We start from the raw sequence: 11232 nt of genomic DNA on the forward strand, positions 1-11232 counted from the left end.
ATGTTCAGACTGACACCGATGGGCCTGGTGCTACTTAATTTCACTGTTAATGACCCAGCTAAAAAGAAAGTATCGGACAAGACAGTCTGTGTGATCTCTGAACTGATCATAAAGTGGCCAGAAGTTTATATGGGCAATTGTTTTGATACTGATAAAACAGTGAAAATAAAACAAAAAATAACTATAGTAAAAGTATCCACAAATTTGGTTTTGGGAGCAGCTGAAGGAAGTGAGGCAAAGATCTAACCAGGATTTTTTCCAGCAGAGGGTAAGTACCCAAAAGTACAGACAGTCACCAGAGAAGCAGAAACATGTTTTTTTATATGAATTCATATTCCACTGCATTACATCAGGAGGTATTTGTGCAGAGTGCTGTCTGCACTTACACAGCTTTTCAGCAAGTCCATTAGAGGTTAGCATTTGAATCCTGATTTATGGTGATACAATGCATGCATTTATCAGACTCTGAGTGGTGATTATGTACTGTTTGCATATCTTTGGAAACTCATAGGTGCTAAAGATTACAGCTTGTGTGCTGGAAGAAACAGAAATGTCCTGATATGCTTCATTTAGGATTTGGCATGGCACTGAACATATCAGAGAATCAGTCTGTGGAGGTAAGACCTGCAATCACTTCTAAAACACACAAGAGATTACACCTTTCGGTGTAACTGAGAGGTACATCCACCACCTCTAAGATCCCAAACTCCTGTGATATGCAAATATTGGCAAAACTGCAGTGAAACACAATTCTTGCTAGACATAATGTTTTGTCCCCAGAGGTATCTAAGCAATTGTCACCTTGAGGTAGTCAGCGATGCTTCTAATAGTTGCTATGAAAATATCTAAGAGCACGCTATTAGTTCATCTAAAGATATGGTGCTGATAGGTAACTTTAGAGATCAAGTTTAGTATAAGAGGTCTGAGGACAGAGAAGTCCATATATAGTAAAACTGAACATTGCAATAGCTGCCTCAGTGTAACCTTGATAGCTGGGACTTATATTCCCCTAATGAACAGCATACTTGTCTCTTCTTCCATATTTTATGGCAGAGACCTAATTTTCTTGCTTTGTATACAAATGAGAACCAAGAACATCTTTGCAGCAGCCACTGGGGCCAATCCATAAAACAAAATCAGGCTCAGAACTCCACATTTCTAATTATTCATTTAAGTTTTCCTGTGAGAAGTTATCTGAGAAAGAGACCAAGCTCAACCCTGAACACGGCTACTCCATTTCAAAACAGACAGTAAATAACAGATGTGCCTAGTCCTTTTGAGCTGGCTCTACCTGCCTAAAGGTTGGTTGTTACAATACTCAATAGTTAGGCTATAATACTGAATATAACCCTTTGCCAGCTGGTGCCCGCATATCTCACTGAAGATACGAGAACTACTGCTCTTCAGTGCAAAATTAAACACAATTCCAAGGTGTTTGGGTGCTAGAGACCCATAGATGGCTGAGTCAGGCAGGGACTACATTTTGCCAGGGTGAAGCCAAGCTAGAGTTGTTCTAAGACCTTTTATCTATTTTTTATTAAAATCATGAAATTAAACTCCAGTTAGCAGAAGTGTAGTAGGACCAGGCCCTATGTTACATTTGTAATTAGTCTCATTGACTTCAAAGAAGCTGGTTCTGTATAGTATTTGCAGGGTTGGGATTTGGTTTTGCATTTAATTGATCTATCATTTAGCACTTGATATCAGCTCTTCAAAGGGAACATTATTGCTTTACATTTCAAAATCTCTTTGTAGTGCATTCTGTATTACCACATTATGCAAACTGGAAAGAACAACCTGCAAATTCTTACCACATTCTCTACTCACATCTGTGGCTTTATTTTGTGAATTACATGGCTGCAATGAACACAAGACTACATTCCCCAAACTCTAGCTGATGTCAGTGCTGAAAAAGCAAAACCAGGCAGGATTAATCCCTGATACAAATAACCCCTAAAATAATTGTTTTTACTCTCTGCATTTTGCAGTGGAGTGGGTACATAAATAAGTTGGATGGCTTGTTTTTAGAACTTGTGGCATGTTCTTTTCTTTATTAACTTAATTTTTGCAAAAATCAAAACCTGAACTGGCAATAGGGCTTTGCTGGTTTCCTGTGAGCAGCCCGTTGCATAATTAAAGTCATAGGCTGCCAAAAAAAGTGAAATCAGATCCAGAGCCCTCTGCTGGATTGTGAGGGAAACGTTACCTTCTTTAAACTGCTGAGATGAATCACTCTTAGGAAGTTCATCAACATGCAACTTTCAGCCATCAACAATATCTTTATGAAAATAAAACTGCAGGTTATGACTCATCTCTGTGACAAAAAAGTTTGCTACTCACAAGCAACATTACAGGGAAAGTTTCCCAGAGTAAGGCATAAAGAATCTGTCCTTGTTGTGCCTAAGAAGAAAAAAACCTAAAACATCTCATTCATTGTAATTTCCTTATCTGAATTCTCAACAACTCATTACAACTGAACATGGTAGAGAAATAGATATGAAAACAGAAATAGGTAAGAGCAAGTGAAATACGCTGTAATAGAAAATGAGCTTTTGACCTGCGCACAGCATGGGGAGTTGGGGAGAAAAATTCAAGCGAGTGTAAGAGTTGCGTATTTTCTGTGCATTACAGTTGGAAGTCTTATCAACCCTTCCTAAGGATCACCCTGCCTTCAAGTGGTGGAAAGACCATTTGTTTGCTTTATACTGTCATCTACCCCAGGCAGCAGGAGTTTTGTGAGCCCTAAGACCTCAATCAAGAAAGCAAACTGGAGATAGGCACTAGAGAAAAAAAACAAACCAAACCATAATAGTGAGATAGCTGGGGTCCCAGCACAGCACGAGAAAGGCTAACTCCAAATGGAAAGAGGAATGTGGTGCTAATAGAAAACATTTCAGGTCAGCAGTGTCACTGTTCAGCTGTTAGTAGAAAATGTTTCACAAGACCACTCTGGACAATATTAACCTGGAAGACCCAATCGATTCCTTCCTCCATGTCCACACACATAATTCTAGTGGCTTCTGGAAAAGGGGTGAATCTTGACAAGTCTGACTCTCCAGCTAGGGGTGAGAAATCAAAATGAGATGAACACATAATAAGTGACAACATGATTCAATGGAGAGCTGAAAGCTTAAGAGCTGTGAAGAGGCTGCCTGAGGTTTGCCTTGTGGAAATAGGAAGGAATCATTTGTGATTTTTTTTAGCTTCTCAGAACTTTCTTAGCATCTCCTACTTGCAGCTGTATTATGATACAGATCCATTGCCTTTGTGCTCATTAATGGTGAACACATGGTCATTTTCCCACATCTTTATATGTTCACTATTTTATATAAAATAAGTTTTTATACAGTTTTGTCTAATATGATTACTTCTGTGAATGCTAAACATTTTAAATAACACCATTCTGCATCTGCATTTCCATCTCCCAGCTAAGCAGTTCAGCAGAATTGGTAGAAGATAATTCATGATTTGAGACCTGTACTTTTAGTGGTGGAAGTATGCCAACAGGGATTTGTCCAGCTTTGGTATTCTCAGTATTGAAAGTTACATCAGTGAGTTCATAAAAAGAAATGTGAAAACTTGAAGTCTTTTTTACTTTAAATATTCATTCATCAGTCTTGGACAGAGCTCAGACTTTCAATGCTTTTAGCAATTTGTATATTAAGAATAAAGGGTAGCTGCTTGACATCTGTTGTGTAAGTAAGTGGGCATGGTCAGATACTAAATGCTCCCAGTACATATTTATTTAATCAAGGAATGCAAATGTTAAGGGGATAGATTAAAAGATCACTCTGAGGTCAATGAAATAACCTTCTACTGATATGCATGGGAACAAGTCTTAAAATATAAAGAACCAAAATTTTAGTTTGAATTAAAACCAGAAAGCTTATTCAGAGAGCTCAATTTCCCAAATATGTCTGCTTTTGCTACAGCTTATTTTCCATTAAAGCAATAAGTGAAGTCATAATTTTTACCTTCATTTTCTGTTAAAGATCTCTTCTAGTTCACTAAAACAAACAGTGTGAAGCTATTACCTGTTGGTGTAATAAAGACATTAACTTAAACATGAATTGTGCTACTGCCAGAGTGATATGCTACTAAAGATCCAGTCTATTATTTCAAAAATGTGCTAAAACTAAGCACCAGTGACTGTTCTTGTAAGAGAAAAACTTTTTGACCTGCTCTTCCATCCTGCTGTGTCTTCCACATGTTCCAGTCTCCATACCATCACTTTCACCACTGATCTAGAAAACAATGTTCCAGCAGCTCTAAACAGAAAACCCGTTGGTATGTTAGCCATTCAGATGACAAGAAGATCCTCCTGTGTGCCTGAGAGAGGGGATCTCTGAGCATTTCAAACATCATGTTTTCCTAAAGTGAAACACAAGATTAGATGGCAGCTTAACATTCAAAAAAGTCTTCTTCAGAGAGAAGTAAGCTGTTTAAAGATAAAACAAAAACTAGAAGCCAATCTTGTAGCCTGCACTGATCAATCCTTATACCTGAGGTCTGATCTTGTAGGTACTGACTTCTGTGGTTAGTGGCTACATTATGTGAACTTTCATGAAGCCACCTGGTCTCAGAATCTGAGATTCTTTCATGACATTTCTAAACATGTAGGCAGAAATGTTGATCATAAAGCTCCTCTTGAAATGTACTCCTCCCTGCAGGCTTCTCCCTGGGATGCAGAGCCTGCTAATACCAACAATGCAGAGACCTGAAACCACTTGCCTGCAAGTTGAGGCGAGCAGGTAGGAATCCCCAGCCCAACAGCCATGACTTTACGTCATTATTTCCTCCTTTTCAGCAACAATCAGAGAATCCATCTCCCTGTGTATCACGTATTTGTCAGTGGGCTCCAGGGCTTGAATCTTTAAGGTCCTGTAACATAACTCACGATGAAGACAGACCAATTAAGATTGCCTTCTTCATTACACTGGCCACTGCAGGGCATATCTTGAAAGTACCCAGATTATTGCTTTAGTTAGTATTATTTTAGACAATCCAAATGATGAGTCATCAAGAGTTCCTTTGAGTAAATACTGCATAACCACCTCATTCTCAAGAAGTTTCTCAAGAAAGTACTTCTTCCTCTGCCCTTCAAATGTTTACATTCTCAAATCTACCTTCATTTTATAATACAGGATTGCTTAAAATACAAAAGCATAAGGCTTGCCAGACATAGTCCTTTTCAGTTTCAGGCAACAATAATATATAAACTGTTCCCTGCCATTTTGAAATACGGTAGAGCGTTCTGTCTCTCTTATTTCTACTGGAAAGCTGTTCCAAAAATTCACTTCTCTAAGGGCTAGACAAATTCTTCTAATTTTCAGCCTGAATTTATTATGGCCAGTTTACAGATATTTGTTCTTGTGCCAACAGTGTACTTTAGCCTAAACAACTTTTCCTCCTCACTGGTGTTTTCTTTGCTGATACATTCACAGGTTCCCAAAAGTTACTCCCTATTTTCATTTTGCTATAGGTTTTAAAGTTTGTGCAGTTTTGTTCTGTTTATTCTGAAACCAGCTGCATTTTACCATGCTATTACTATGGTTAAATCAAAAGAGACTTCATGACATAATGTTTCTCTGTATGCAGAATTTCCATTTTAGCATACCACTGTCATTTAATTTTCCTGTTGCTATTCACTTACCCTCTGCTTTTCATGTACCCACTAACATTTCTATCTCCCACTGAGAATAGGAATATGGGGAGGAGGAAGGGCAGAGCAATTCCCAGATGTATCAGTTTACAAGAGAAAGGTAGTTTTTAAAAAGTATTTTCCAGATTCCATTTCCTAGTTGCTCTTTTTTTCCCCCAACTGGTGTTTGCATCCTGTTGGGAGCTGGATCATTTACACATTTTTTAATTGTGCCTTTAAGTGCTCTTTTAGATTATAGACATTCATTCATGAAGAGTAACTCTAATACAGATTCTTCAGCTTAGGTCAACTCACTATTTTCACTGTGCATTATCACAGTCATTCCAGGAGCACATCACCAGTAACTAGAACCATAACTCTGGTCTGTTGGTCTGTTTTGGGTCTCAGAGAACTATCCACACTTGCCTAGCAGTGTCTTTAAATACTCTCCCAGGATGCACCAAGGAAAACAAACTGTATGGATCATGTACCCAGGAGCTAATTAAAAATCTTTCCCGTTTTGCCAGGTGCTGAGCACTAAGACAAGACATGGGCAAACTGCCCAACACTCCCAGGAGTAAAAAATGGTTGTAAAGTCCAGTCAGCCAAGACCTGAGCTAATCCAATGGTTTGGCTATGAAAACCGAAGGCAGATAAAGGGAAAGTAGAAAAGAAAGAAAGAACTGTAAAGAGCTGTAATGAGACAAGCCAAAGCATTGCTGAAGCTCTTGTCTCTGAGAAGGTCCAGTTGCAGCAGATTAGAGAAAGAGCACATGGAAAAGGAAGCCAGGAGCAAAAATTGCTTCCTTTCACAGGGAGTGGAGATTTCCCGCAATCTTTGCTGAAAGATTTCCCAAGTCAGATATTGAAACCACATCTTTCTGTTTAACAGCCTTTGATGGAGATAAACACAAAAATTTGTCTAATCACATTTTTAATTTAATTATGCTCTCATCTTCCATGGCATCCTGCAGCAATGAGTTCCACAACTTGATTATAGGTTGCTTGAAGAAACACTTCCTTTTGCTTGTTCTGAACCTGCTTGACAATTTCACGATGTGCTTGCATAGTAAGAAATAACGGCTATTGTCCCTTCAGGCTATTTGTACAGCATATTTTAACCATTTTTATATATAAATACATATATATATATTTATATACCCCTGTGATTTAGTCATCTGCTTTCCAAGAGGAGCACTTGTTATTTAGGCTCTCCTCATATGGAAATTATTCCATACTGCTGGTCATGATAATTACTCTTCCCTGATCATTTTGTAGCTGTATTTTTTTAAAATTTTGTGAAGGAGGAACTGGCAAAGGCCAAACTGCTTGCATAATGTAAGGTGTAGGTTCACTGGGGATTTGGTGCTGCAGTGTGATGGTTGTCTCCCCCTTCAGTGGTTTCTAACTTTTTGCCTGCCTTTTTCATTGCTCCCAAACATGGAATTGATATTTTCATTGGATTATCCACAATGACTCTCAGATCTTTTTTCCTGAGATGTAATAGCTCATTTAGAGCTCATTGGTGCATATCTGTAGCCACTGCTGTTTCTCCCCATGCTCAGCAATTTGCAGTTATTGCCATGGAGTTTCATCTAATGTTTCATGATCCAGTCGCTCTTATTTTATGAGGTCCCTTTTGCAATTATTTGCAGGCAGCTTTTGTTTTTACTAACTTGACTAATTCCACATCTTTTGTAATCCTTGTCCCATCACTGTTCTCCATTTCTCACATGATTTATGAGTATGATGAACAGCACATATCCAGCACATGGTCCCCCCAAACATTACTGGGAAGATCCATCCGCTGAACACTATGTGCCATGTGCCTCCTCTTTTCAGTCATCATTTCTTACTCTCCCTCAGCTCACTAAGCCTCCTCCCCATTTCCATCCCTCATGCCCAGCTTGCTAACTCTCACAATATTAAATCTATGCTCCAGCACTTTGCTGTGACAGACATAATTTTAGCCATTTGTATCCTCTGTTTTTGGAGACTGCCCTTTAGGGAGCATAGTGACATCAGCCTGCTTCACAGTCTGACTTTCCAGCAATGAAAATATCCCTCTGGATATGTTGCAGCCACTGTTCCTGCACAGTAAGGGATGACATGTCATGGCTGGACTGCATACTGTGTAGAGAGACCACCTTTTCTGGTAAAACAGTAGGCAGATGGGCAACAGCATCTAACCCACATAACCGTATTCTGAGTCCAGCTGCAACTCTGGAAGACAGAGACTAAGAACAGAGTGTAAAGTAATGCTAAAGGAAGCTATTGCTTCTGCCTGGCTTTCACCCAGCTTGCACCTCTGACATCTCCAATGGTGACTGAAAGTCTAGAGGCATTAGAGAGGGACAGAGAGCATAAATAGGTTTTGCCAAGAGTATTGCCAGTGCCAAACCTCACTGCAGTCAGTGAACAGGGAACATTTTAACTAATGAACGAGAATTTAGGAACATGTTGCACACTATATGCTACTTCCCCATCAACATCCCACCAATTTCTGATTTGCCTCTCACACCATAATCTCATAAATAAGCCTCAGGGACACATGTCATACAAGCAGATAAATTTTGTCATAACTTTAAGTGGAACAGGTCAAGACAGTTCCGACAGTGTTTGATGTCTCCTCTCATATAGTGCATCTGGGTAGGAAAATCAGCATGGCCTTTCTTTTCCCTGCAGCAGAAGCAGCGTTCATGTACATACTCCTGTGCTCTCTGTAACTATCTTGATTGAGGCAGCACTATATTATACGTTCAGCAATATCTATTGAAATTGAAACTAAGATTTCTTTGTTTTATTGGAAAGCTAAGACTTCACTTGGTTAACGGTGATTTTCATTACAAGATCTCATACTGGTGTTACTGCTCTGCCAGTGACAATACCCACACTTAAATACCCTTGAGCTAAGTTTTGAGAGGGATCGGTTTCAAATTCATATTCCATCAAATACAAGGCAGATTTCAGATTCCCTCTTTCCATTGCATTTCATAATTCTATTAAAAAAGCAATCAAATCTGCCTGGCAAGAGAGAATCAGTCTAACCCGATGGTAATTCAATATGCAGAATTTCATTATCACAGCCAAATTTAACATCTTTCTCAATTTTTGCCATCTATTTTGTTAAGTATTTCCCTAGAAATGTGAGCTAGTTTTGGAAAAGAAAAGCTTTTGCCTGAGCCTGTCTTTATTACCTCTGTGGCAGCACAGTCCCGCATCTGTCATAATGAGAGAAGCTGCTGAGGTGTTGGGTGGCCTTTTTAATGCATCCTTTGTGGTTGACCAGTACCAAAGCCAAGTAACAGTAACAAATTAATTAGACTCTACTTTTGTGGACTTGAGGCTCAGAGCTTGACTTCCAAACATGCTAAGACAGTCCTTAAATCTTTATTCACTACATGCTACCACCATTATAGTACAATACCAGATCCTACCTCTGTGGCTTTATTCATTGATGTTGTGAGTCAGCAAACATTTTAGCATCCCATTATCTTTAAATATCTGAACATTTCTGAAGTCAGACTTGATGCAGTTCAGAGTTTGGCCCTGAACTAGCATTTCAGGTTCCTTCATCGTTTTCCTAATTGTTTTCAAACATCTTCATTGATCACAAATTCCGGCATAAAAATGATGAAGAAATTACTTGCCAGCATGTCTTTGAATTTTTAAAAGCAGATGTGTCCTGGTAATAAATCCTGTGCTCTGGGCTGCAAACAGCAGAGTGTTAGGTCTCAATTTCTTTTAGTGCAACTATCATACATCTTTCCAAAATCTACAGAGATATGATATAAACAACTTCTAACATGTATTTCCCAGGAAATTCTTACCTTCATTGTCAGTTTAATCTAATCAGGTGAGTTCTTCTTTATATTTTTCCCTAGATTTCCCTTTTTCTTCCATCCTTGTGTTCCATTAAATATGTTCTGTTTTCTTCCTTCAACATATAAACTATAGGCAAAGCAGTTAGATCTTGGCTATTTCTCTTGGCTCTTCTCCTCTTAACTGTGGTTCCTCCCCAGACCTCTTTTGTTCTGTTTTCCCTCTGTTTATTGTCTCACAACCATGACTGTTCTCTAACACTCTGATATAATGGTCCTAACCATGACTTTCATGCCTTTGTGCTCCATTTACCTTCTCTTGTCTTTGTAGATTGTGCTGTGTAATTCCACAGAGCTGTAATAAAAGAGGGCTCTCATCACCTATGGTGTATATATGGACTGTATAAGTAAATATTCATCAATCTGAAGCAGTTCTCTTTAAGCATTGGAAATACATGAACATAACCCTTGTACTGAATTTTGGGTGACATGGTTTAGTGTTAGGTGCCCCTGCCCATGGCAGGGGGGACTGGAACTAGATGATCTGAAGGTCCTTTCCAACCCTAACTATTCTATGATTCTACTGGAGAAACAGAAACTTTTGCCTCTGAAAGCACTGACAACATAAGCCTTATCTAGAAAGCTTATTAGATCATAAAGTACAGAAGCGGTTCATTAAAATAAGCTGCTAATTAGCATGTCTTTCCATCTTTTACTCATCTGTTGGAATTAATATGGTCTGTGGGAAGCACAACCAGCAACCAAGAAACAAATCTCATCAGCTGTCTTCATTATGTCTGCTTTCCCTCTTAACCCAGTAGGAACATTTTCTGCTCATATGTATATGTTGCTGCAGACAGCAAACCAGTCTGTGCCACTCTTACTCTAGGGGGTTTCTTAGGAGTTTAGTTTAGTGAAAGAAAGCTGGCCAAGATGTGGCCAGGAATATGTTGTATAGTGCTATGGTCAACATGGGAGCCACATTTCCTCTTTTCTTCAAGAAGCAAAGGATCTGAACCTATCAGTGCCTGTGTTTCTTCTTCCAAAAGTGAAACTCTCTTCTCAGCTGTACTGGCTTGGAAATTCTCTACGGAGACAAACACTCATTATTTACCCCACTCTGGGAATGAACGTTGACTGGCACTAGCCCACATGGCCCTTATTTATGGTTTTGTCTTTTTCTGTGGGTTTGATTGGTTTTGTTTAGGTTTTTAGTGTCCTGGGTTCAGCAGTAACAGTCATTTTTCTCCTTCTTAGTAGCTGGTGCAGTGCTGTGGTTTTGACTTTCAGCCTGGGAACAGTGCTGATAACACCAATTTTTAGTTATTGCTCAGTAATGCTTACTCTGACCAAGGACTTTGTGAGTCTCATGCTCTGCCAGGGAGGAGGGGAAGCCGGGAGGAAGCAGAGACAGGACACCTGACCCAAACTGATCAAAGAGGTATTCCATACCACACCATGTTATGCCTGCTGTATAACCTGGGGGCAGTTACCCAGAAGGATTACAACACTGCTCGGGTCATGCTGGGTATCAGTCGGTGGGTGGTGAGCGGTTGTATTCTCTTCCCTTGTTATTTCCCTTATCATTATTACTATTGGTGAAGCTGGAAGGGCTCACTCTCACTTGTCTGTGTGGACGGGCGAGGGCCTAAACGGTAGGTGACAAGGTGCATGGGAAGCTGCAGATCCAGTGCTGCATGTGGGCAGACCAGCACATGGGTAGCTCGAGTTAGCTCAGGAGTTGACAGTCGTGGTCGGACACTTCCTGAT

At 39.5% G+C, this 11232-nt stretch overlaps 1 long non-coding RNA gene across 1 annotated transcript; it reads right to left on the reverse strand.

The window, feature by feature from the left end:
* Window positions 1-275: 275 nt before the first annotated feature.
* LOC133274009 (uncharacterized) lies at window positions 276-9714 on the reverse strand. The gene is made up of 3 exons (XR_009744995.1): window positions 9472-9714; window positions 2207-2400; window positions 276-636 (listed from the first exon to the last, which is right to left on the reverse strand). It is a non-coding gene; the product is annotated as an uncharacterized LOC133274009 (long non-coding RNA).
* Between the last annotated feature and the right edge of the window lie 1518 nt (window positions 9715-11232).

This window comes from Pezoporus flaviventris, unplaced genomic scaffold (genome assembly GCF_033815535.1).
Source record: "Pezoporus flaviventris isolate CSIRO_AGI_PZ_B2104156 unplaced genomic scaffold, CSIRO_AGI_Pfla_v1 ptg000035l, whole genome shotgun sequence".
NCBI classification, from domain to species: domain Eukaryota; kingdom Metazoa; phylum Chordata; class Aves; order Psittaciformes; family Psittacidae; genus Pezoporus; species Pezoporus flaviventris.